Source organism: Rhincodon typus, chromosome 21 (assembly GCF_021869965.1).
Source record: "Rhincodon typus isolate 14 chromosome 21, sRhiTyp1.1, whole genome shotgun sequence".
Classification (NCBI taxonomy): domain Eukaryota; kingdom Metazoa; phylum Chordata; class Chondrichthyes; order Orectolobiformes; family Rhincodontidae; genus Rhincodon; species Rhincodon typus.
This window is the reverse complement of record NC_063352.1, coordinates 50,546,564-50,556,539: the sequence shown is the minus strand read 5'-3', so window position 1 is coordinate 50,556,539 and position 9,976 is coordinate 50,546,564.

Below are 9,976 nucleotides of genomic sequence, written 5' to 3'. Positions count from 1 at the left end.
AAAATTGAAGGAAAGGAAGGACAATAAATTGTGAAGAAAACATTCATTTGAATCTACCCTTGACCATACATGATGGGCCAATATTTACTGCAGTATGGGAAGGGCAAGTTCACTGTTCTGAATGGGCTACTGTTGATGATGGAAGTTACTGCCAGCATCCTCTTTAAGTGTAGGAAACTATAGGGGCAGCTTCATTTAATGTGGAAGAGGAAAATCATTTCCTCAATCTCTTATAGTTAACAAGATCTAGTTTATTGTATGTTAGCAACTAGTCATAGCTCACAATGATACGATAAACTCTGTCAGTTGAGGAGGACCAGACAGCATGTCTCTCACCTTCAAGATCCTAAGCTGTTCTGCCCTTATAAATGGTCTGGCCAGCAATTAGGGATAGGCAATAAATGCTGGTCCTTGCAGTGATGTCCGCATCCCTTGAAAGAATTTTCAAAAATTCAAAACTTAGTAGCAACGACCCTTCTCAGCTACTGGATGAGATAACAAGGTGTAGAGCTGGATGAACACAGCAGGCCAAGCAGCATCAGAGGAGCAGGAGAGCTGACATTTCAGGCCTAGACCCTTCTTCAGAATGCTTGGATCTGGCTAAGAGTAGGTTCCACTACACAACAGATTGACCCAATAAAATCATAGTTCACAGCCTTGTCTTTCAACTTGCTTCAGCAAAATTACTGTAGCCCTTAGAGAGTTCAGGAGCCATCAGAATAAAGTGACAGATACGCAAACTGCTCAGTCTGATTCCTTTATAAACATATTTCTGATTTCATTGGGCATAGCTCGTGGAGAAAATACTTGGGCTTTTGACATTGTGTGCTAACAAAACAAATTATCAATTAAGTTTTAAAGTGATCTTATCTTCAGCTTTACGGGGATTAGAAATTCTGGATGCTGTTACAGGAAGGTAGGAAATGTTCTGCCTGAAAAGCACATCTTACTTCTAATCACCACACTACCAGAAGGATGTGGATGCTTTGGAGAGGGTAGAGAGAGGATTTACCAGGATGTTGCCTGGTGTGGGGGATTTTAGATATGAAAAAAGGTTGGACAAACTGGGTTTGTTTTTCCTGGAACACAGGAGGTTGAGGGGTGACTTGATAGAAGTTTAAAAGATTGTGAATGGCACGGATAGGGTGGAAAATATGAGGCTTTTCCCAGGGTGGAGGGGTCATTTATTAGGGGACATGGGTTCAAGGTGTGGGTGGGGGCAGGATGCAGGGTTGGGGGCGTGGAGTTTAAAATAAATATATGAGGCACATTTTTCACACAAAGGATGGTGAGTGCCTGGAACGCGTTGCCAGAGGAGGTAGTGGATGCAGACACAATAGCAGCATTCAAGAAGCATCTGGACAAATAGGAAGGGAATAGAGGGATATGGATCCTGTAAGTGAAGACAGTTTTAGTATGGAAGGGCAAAATGTATCAGGATGGGCTTGGAGGGCCAAAGGGCTGTTCCTGTGCTGTATTGTTCTTTGTACAGCCAAGAAAACATTTAAATGTGTATCGAACTTTACAAATTACCTTAACTTTCTAATTTCTTCGATCAGTGCCCCATTATCGAACAACCCTTCCCTGGCTCGGGAGACAAAGGCTTTATACAGTTGTTCTTTTAACCGTCTGTTCGTACTGTACAGCATTATTGGTTTAAAACTGGGGCTATCTAACCCCACCTTCCAGGGGCCATTCTCTTCATCGGGGCTGCCACACACAAAATGGAAAGCATTTAATTGATAACCACATAAAGTTCATTAAATGCACAGAGTTTCAAACAAAAGAATACAACAAATTCCACAATGAATTAATATCTATCTTACAATTCACTGTACATTGGATTACATCAGGATCAAAAATAATGAAACAGGCTACTTGGCTGAATGAGCCCAGCTTCCTCTAGCTTTCATCATCCAAATCTACCATTGTAATTTGCTGTTCCACTCTCCCTCATACAATCTCTAACTAATGCAATTTATATATCTCTAACTTTGCCTTAGATTCATCCAGATGACTTTTTTTATTTATGTGATGTGGTCATCTCTGGCTGGGCCAGCAATTATTGCCCATCCTTTGTTGTCCTTGGGAAGGTGGTGGTGAGCTTCCTTCTTGAACCACTGCAATCCATGTGCTGTAGTTAGACCCACAAAGCCCTTAGGGAGAGAAATCCAGGATTTTGACCCAGCAAGGCTGAAGGAACAGTGATATATTTCCAAGTCAGTATGGTGGATTGCTTGGAGGGTAACTTCCAAGTGCTGGTGTTCCCATGTATCTGCCACAATTTAGAGGCATGGAAGATGCTGTCTAAGCAGCCTTGGTGACTTCCCACAGTACTTCTGGTGGATAGTACACTCTGCTGCTTCTGAACATCAGTGATGGATGGAGTGGATGTTTGTGGATGTGGTGCCATAAAGCAGGCTGCTTTATGCTGTCAACTACTTCCTGAGGTATTCAGTGTACCATTCTGACTATTTTCTGGGTAAAGACGTTTCTCGTGAATTCACATAGGGGCACAGTAAAATAGTTAATGAGGTGAGTTTGGTGAAATATGGTCAGACATTTCACAAGGTCTCAGAATAAACCCTCAAGAATAAACTTGACACAACTGGCATTTAGCCAATAAAACTGTAAGATTCAACACTAGATATCTGGTATAAATTTCAAAATCGCTCGTCGTGCTGTGGCACTGAACAAAAAATAAGCAACGACAATAGGGAATGCCAGAACTGTTTGATTGCAGAAGGAGATGACTGGCAGGAGGAACAAGAAAGAATATAACATTAATCCCATCCAATTCCTCACCTATTGCCACTGGTCCTTGTGGTGTACAATGACACAATTTAATATCTGCTAGCTTTCCTGAGCACCTACTCTTCATATAAGTGTATTTCACTGTAGGAGTATCACAACCAAGATGATTTAGTCTCATGTGTTTGGGGTTTTGTATGTATGTGTGTGTGTGTGCATGTGATAAATTTATGACAGTCTCTCTTCAATGGCAAACTAATCCAAAACAGAATAAGTCCTGCTCCTGGTTATTGTGTTTGAGGACTGCAACTATGCTCCTTTCTTAGGGTGAACTTAGATTTTAAATAAAAACTTTTTACAATGCAGTTACAATACTGACTGAAAATGAAATAATATTTAGAACATTTTTAGAATATTTAGATTTTAATATTTAGAACACATTTAGAATTTATTCCTTCAGCGTTGCTGGGTCAAAATTGCCCATAGTGTTCAGGGACGTGCAGATTAGGTGGGTTTGGGGAATGGGTCTGGGTGGAATGTTCTGAGGGTCGGTGTGGACTTGTTGGGCCGAAGGGCATGTTTCCACACAGTAGGGATTCCATGGATCTATGGAAAATCCTGGATTTCCCTCCCTAAGGGCATTGTGGGTCTACCTACAGCACATGGACTGTAACGGTTCAAGAAGGCAGCTTGCCACCACCTTCTCAAAGACAACGAAGGATGGGCAATAATTGCTGGTCTGGCCAGAGATGACCACATCGTATGAATAAAAAAAAAGTCATATTTATTCTCTGAACTTGTTCTATAGTTTTGAAAACAACATGAAATGTTGAATTGTAATTTATAATCAAAAATAAAATAACAGCAAATAGAATTGGAACTTCAAACTTCTCAATATTCCCTATTTCCAATGAAGCTATCTTGAGTATTGCTGAAAAAAAATACATTTTAACAAATTTAAACAAGGCAGGTTGAGTATGATCAATAAGAACATAAGAACTAGGAGCAGGAGTAGGCCATCTGGCCCCTCGAGCCTGCCCCGCCATTTAATAAAATCATGGCTGATCATGCCTGATCATGGCAATCAAGTCTTGGCACTGAGAAATTAACCAAACAGCAGTTGCCATCTATTTTGTTGCATTTGACTTTAAGAAAATCTTTGCCTAAACCTTAAAAATTTTAAGTATAGCTTGGCACTCAACTATCAATCAGCATTAACTGGTGCATTCTCCATGGGAACTCTGCTACCAGAGTATACTTGTCAACCAATCAGCGCCCTCTTCTTGCACAATATAAATGTTGCTTTCCTTTTACATTGGTATTTCCTGTATATTGTACTGATGAATGCAAGCTGAAAAGCTTTGAAAAAAATACATATTGTTTCAGCAAAAAGGTTCTGTGTGACCAAATGATTATTTGAAACTAACTTGCTTGAATGAATTGGTGGTTCCCAATAAATGAAAATGTGAAATTTATGGCGAGTTCAGATTGGTTTAATATGCAAAGATTTGGAAAGCAAAATTGCGTTATTTCAATACCATAATTCTTTCCCAGGCTGTGGGCATTACCAGCTAAACCAGTGTTTGCTGCTGATCCCTAACTGTCTTCAAGAATGTAGTGGTGAGTTGCCTTCTTAAACTGTTGCAATCTAACTGGTTGAACTTTTCTGAAGTCATTTAATATTACTGAATAGTTTGTGAGACCTAATTGGAAGGTGGTCAATAACTGACCTATAATTGCTGTAGCTCTGTAGTCACATCTAGACAAGACCAGGTTTCCTTTCTTGTAAGACTTCAGTGAATCAGACGGGTTTTTACAACAATCACCACTGATTGATGAGATTTATTAGATGATTAAATTTATCAAAATAAATTAATCCCACAGTGGGATTTGAACCAATGTCCCAGAATATTAATCTGGACTGGATTATGGGCCTAGTGACATTACCACTACACCACCATTTCCCTTGAATAGGGGCAAAACCAGTGCTATTTGCTAATGAAAAGTTGATATGACATTGGGTACTCCTGACTTAAACCATTTGTCAGGACTTAGCTTCATTATTGCAAAGATGAGTATTCAATAGTTCCACAATTTTTCTAAGGGATAAGAATTAGAATCTGTACAACCCAGACACAGTTGTTTGATCCATCTAACCAGGCTGTACATTTGCTGTGATTTGGTGATGTACCTTTGATCTGTCCCAGTGACTGCATTACTGGCAAGGAGTCTGCGAGTCGTTTCAGGCAGTTCCTGAATGTCAGCCTTGTCCGTCAGCAGCAGTGAGTAAGAGTTTGTAGAATCAATCACATTGGCTCTGAAAACAATGAAAGAAGGATACACAAAACTGAGGCTAAGATCACAATTCTTTCTTGATTTATTTTATAAATATATTATGTTAGGAGTAGGTTTTGAGCTTGTCCCACCTTTTATCTGTGATTTAAGTCCATGTGCCAACTTTGTCCTATATCCTTTGATGTGATTTCACCTCCAACGGGGCAATTATCTGTTGTATAGAAGCATAGAATATGGGAGCAGGACTAGGCTATTCAGCCCTTCAAGCCTGCATCATTCAATATGATCACAGCTGATCATTCACTGTTCCTACTTTCTCCCTATATCTTTGATGTCTTTAGTCCGAAGAACTTTATTTAACTCCTTCTTGAAAATATCTGGCCTCAACCACTTTCAGTGGCAAAGAATTACACAGGCAGTTGCAGTAATGCTTATGGTAACCCTCGTAACATTATAAACTGGGCCTGGATATTATGGTATCCAACAGATGTTTATTGCAGTTAGCATTTTATACAAACATTGCACTCAAAAGCACATAGGTGCCTGGGCTAATACTGAGCTTGTAGTTTACAAAAGAACAGCATGAATTTAGTAGGGTGTTGTACTTCAAGTGTTTCTGGGATAAAGTGGAGTCTGAGACCTTTATACCCTTAGGTCACATGCAGTGATGATATTCTGAACATGTTTTTTTATTTGATTTGTCGTCTGTATCTTTTTACAAAATGCAGCGAAATATGTTCTACATTATTGCCACTCTTTGTTGCCATCTTGAAACATGGAAAAATAAACCAAAACATGGAAAATGAAGAAATAAAGAAAGTGTCTGATGTTACAGTCCTTCCTGTTAAGTGCTCTGTCATGGACCATGGGCCTAGTGGCTGGGTTGGAATGAATGTTGTCTCTCTATGGTGCCATCTCGCCTCCATCGATGCCCTTGCCACTATGCATCTTCACTGGACTTGACCAATGCAGATGTCACTGATGCTGCCGGGTACCGCACCAGCCCAAACTTGTTTCTGCTTTGGGCTCACCTCTCTGATGCAGCTGTTGCTGATGCCACCGGACTTGCAATGGGCCCAAATTCACCTCTGCTGTTGTTTACATGAATCTGCGCTAGGGCCACCTTGGTGATGCAGACACCATCGGGAACACAAACTCTCTCTGACGTCGCTGCCACGAGTCAGACCTGCTGGGCCCACTTGTCACCGCTCCAGCTGAGCTCTTCATCAAGATGTAAGTAAAGTAAAGTAGGAGAAAAAAGATTGAAAAAAGAGAGAAAACTAAAGTCAAGCAGACCGAGCGGACGAGCCCGGAGTTCAGAAATCCCACTCCACCACCATCTTACTGGATTAAGTATCTTAAAGTTATGCTGACATACTGAGCTTGAGACACAACACAACACCCCAAATCTCTTAATTTAGATGAAAATCTATCAATCTCAGATTTAAAATAAACAACTACCATTTGTGGAAAAGAGTTCCAAACTTCCTAACCAGGCCATTAACTCCTTTCAATTTTATTACTTACATCTTTAGCTCACAGTGTCTTCAGAAGGACTTCATTGAGTCATTGTCACTGATTCAAAATTCCTCTCATCGTTATAACAATGACATCAGAACTATACTTTTAAAGATTTTGTCTGCTGCAGAATGCATATATGCATATTATATCTTGGCAGAAAGACTGAACAGAAGGAATCTGTTTATGTGGCTAGACACAGTACGTAGAAATGCCATAGAGTCATAGGGTCCTACAACATGGAGACAAGCCCTTCGGCCCAAACTGGTCCACGCCAACCAAATGTCCATCCATGCTCACCCCACTTCCCCGCAATTGGCCCATATCCTTCTAAACTTTTTCTATCCATGTATTCATTCAAATGCCTTTTAAACGTTGTGAATAACCCGTCTCAACCATTTCCACTGGCAGCTCATTCCATATTCGTACCACTGTCTGCGTAAAAAAGTTGCCCTTCAGGTTCCCATGTATTCTTTTCTCTCTTACCTTAAATGGATGCTCTCTAGTTCTCAATTTCCTCAACCCTGGGAAAAAGACTGAGTGCATTCACCCTATCAACACCTCCTATGATCTTATACACTTCCAAAAGATTCGCCCTCAGTCTCCTATGCTCTAAAGAAAAATGTCGTGGCTTGTCCAACTTCTTCCTATAACTCAGTCCCTTGAGTCCTGGCAATATCCTTGTGAATTTTTTCTGCACTCTTTTCAGTTTAATAATATCCTTCCTATAGCAAGGTGACAAAAACCGAACACAATACTCCAAATGTGGCCTCACCAAAGTCCTGTACAACTGCAACATAACTTCCCAACTTCTATACTCAATGCTCTGACTGATGAAGGCCAGCGTGCCTAAATCCTTACTCCACTTTCAGAGAATCATGCACCTGAACTCCAAGGTCCCTCTGTTCCACTATACTCCTTAAGGCCCCACCATTCGCCATGCAACTCCTACTTGATTCAACTTTCCAAAATGGAACACATCACACTTATCTATATTAAACTCCATTTGCCATTTCTCAGCCTACTTCCCCAGCTGATTAAGATTTTGCTGCAATTTCTGATAATCTTCCTCTCTGTCCACAATACTGCCTATTTTAGTGTCATCTGCAAACTTACTAATTATGCCTTGTATATTCTCATCCAAATCACTGATATAGATAACAAACAGCAATGGGCCCAGCACCGACCTCTGAGACACACCACTAATACAGGCCTCCAGTCCGACAACCATCCTTCCACTATTACTCTCTGCTTCATACCATCAAACCAATTTTGTATCCAAGTTGCCAACTCTCCCTGGATTCCATGTGATCTAACCTTCCAGAGCAGCCCACCATGCGGAACCTTATCAAAGGCCTTACTGAAATCCATTTGGACAACATCTACCTCCCTGCCCTCATCGACCTTCCTGGTCACTTCCTCAAAGCACTCTAACAAATTTATGAGGCGTGATCTCCCACACACGAAGCCATGCTGACTACTCCTAATCAAACCCTGTCTTTCTAAATGCATGTATATATTATCCCTCAGAATCTTCTCAAGTAACTTATCTACCACAGATGTTAAGCTTACTAGTCTATAATTCCTAGGTTTTTCTTTGCAGCTCTCCTTGAATAATGGCAAAACATTTGCTGACCTCCAGTCTTCCAAGATCTCATCCATGGTTAATGATGATGCAAATATATCAGCCAGGGACCCGCAATTTCTTCTCTAGCCTCTTGCAAGGTTCTTTGATATATCTGATCAGGACCAGGAGATTTATCCACCTTCATATATTCTAATACTTGCAAACACCTCCTCTACTGTGATATCAAGATATCAGCACTAACTTCCCCAAGTTCCCACGTCTTCATGCCTTTCTCCACGGTAAGCACACAGGAGAAATATTCATTGAAGACCTCGCCCATCTCTGCAGTTCCATGCATATATGTCCTCTTTGGTCTTTGAGGGGCCCTATTCTGTCTCTAGTTATTCTATTTCCTTTAATATACTTAAAGAATCTCTTTGGATTCACCCTAATCTTCTCAGCCAAGGCTATTTCATAGCCCCTTTTCGCCCTCCTGATTTCCTTCTTCAGTAAACTCCTGTATCTCCTATATACCTCCAGGGATTCCCTGATGCCAGCTGCCTGCTCCTGAGCCATGCCTCCTTCTTTTTTTTGGTCAAAGCCTTAATATCTCCTGTCATCCAGGGTTCCCTACTCCTGCCAACCTTGCCCTTCACCCTCACAGGAACATATAGACCTTGAACTCTAGATATCACACTTTTAAAGGGGCTCCCACTTGCCAGAGGTCCCTTTGCTTGCAAACAAACTACTCCAATCAACCCCTGCAAGCTCCTGTCTAATTCCATCAAAATTCACCTTGCCCTAATTTAGAATTTGAACCTGTGGTCCAGTTTTGTCCTTCTCCATAACTATTTTAAAATTAATAGAACTATGGTCACTGGTCCCAAAGTGATCCCCCACAGTCACCTCAATCACATGTCCTGCCCTATTTCCCAAGAGTAGGTTGAGTTTTGCCCCCTCTCAAGTAGGGCTCTCTACATGCTGTTTGAGGAAACTTTCCTGAACACATTTAACAAATTCCACCTCACGTAAGCCCTTAACATTATGGAGGTCCCAGTGCATGTTAGGAAAATTAAAATCCCCCACTATGATAACTCTATTTCTCCTGCAAGTCTCCGCAACCACCCTGCATATCTGTTCCTCCAGTTCCCACTGATTGTTTGGGGGCCTATAGTACAACCCCAATAATGTCACCATCCCCTTCTTATTTCTTAGCTCCATCCATAAAGCCTCACTGTATGATCCCTCAGTTATTTCATTTCTGACTACTACTGTGATATTCCCCTTAATCAAAAATGCAACCCCCTTCCCCTGTTTCCTCCACTTCTGTCCCACCTAAAGCACCTGGAGCCTGGCACATTAAGCTGCCAGTCCTGTTCCTCCCTTAGCCACGTTTCTGTAAGGGCTATAATGTCCCAGTTCCACGTCACTATCCATGCCCTGAGGTCATCGGCCTTACTTGTCAGCCCTCTTCAATTGAAATTGATACAATTTAATCCAACAGGCATTCCTTGCTCCCTGTCCTGTTCCAGCTTGACCTGTCTCTTGTGCTTGCTATTTCTGATTACACTTGCCTCCCTGCTGTTGAGGATACCCTCACAAAGTAAAAACTACCTTTTTAGGATTCCCTTCCTGGCATAGCCACGTTCCTCTTTCCTGCAGCATTCTGCAGTCTCTTTATTTTAAAAAAAAGTATTCTGCTTTTCTATTCTTCCTGCCAAAGTGGACAACCACACATTTTCCCACATTGTACCTGATCTCCAATTTTTTTGCCCATTCACTTGAACTATTTAAAACCTTTACAGACACTGTGCATCCTCTTCACAATTTGCTTTTATTCCTCCC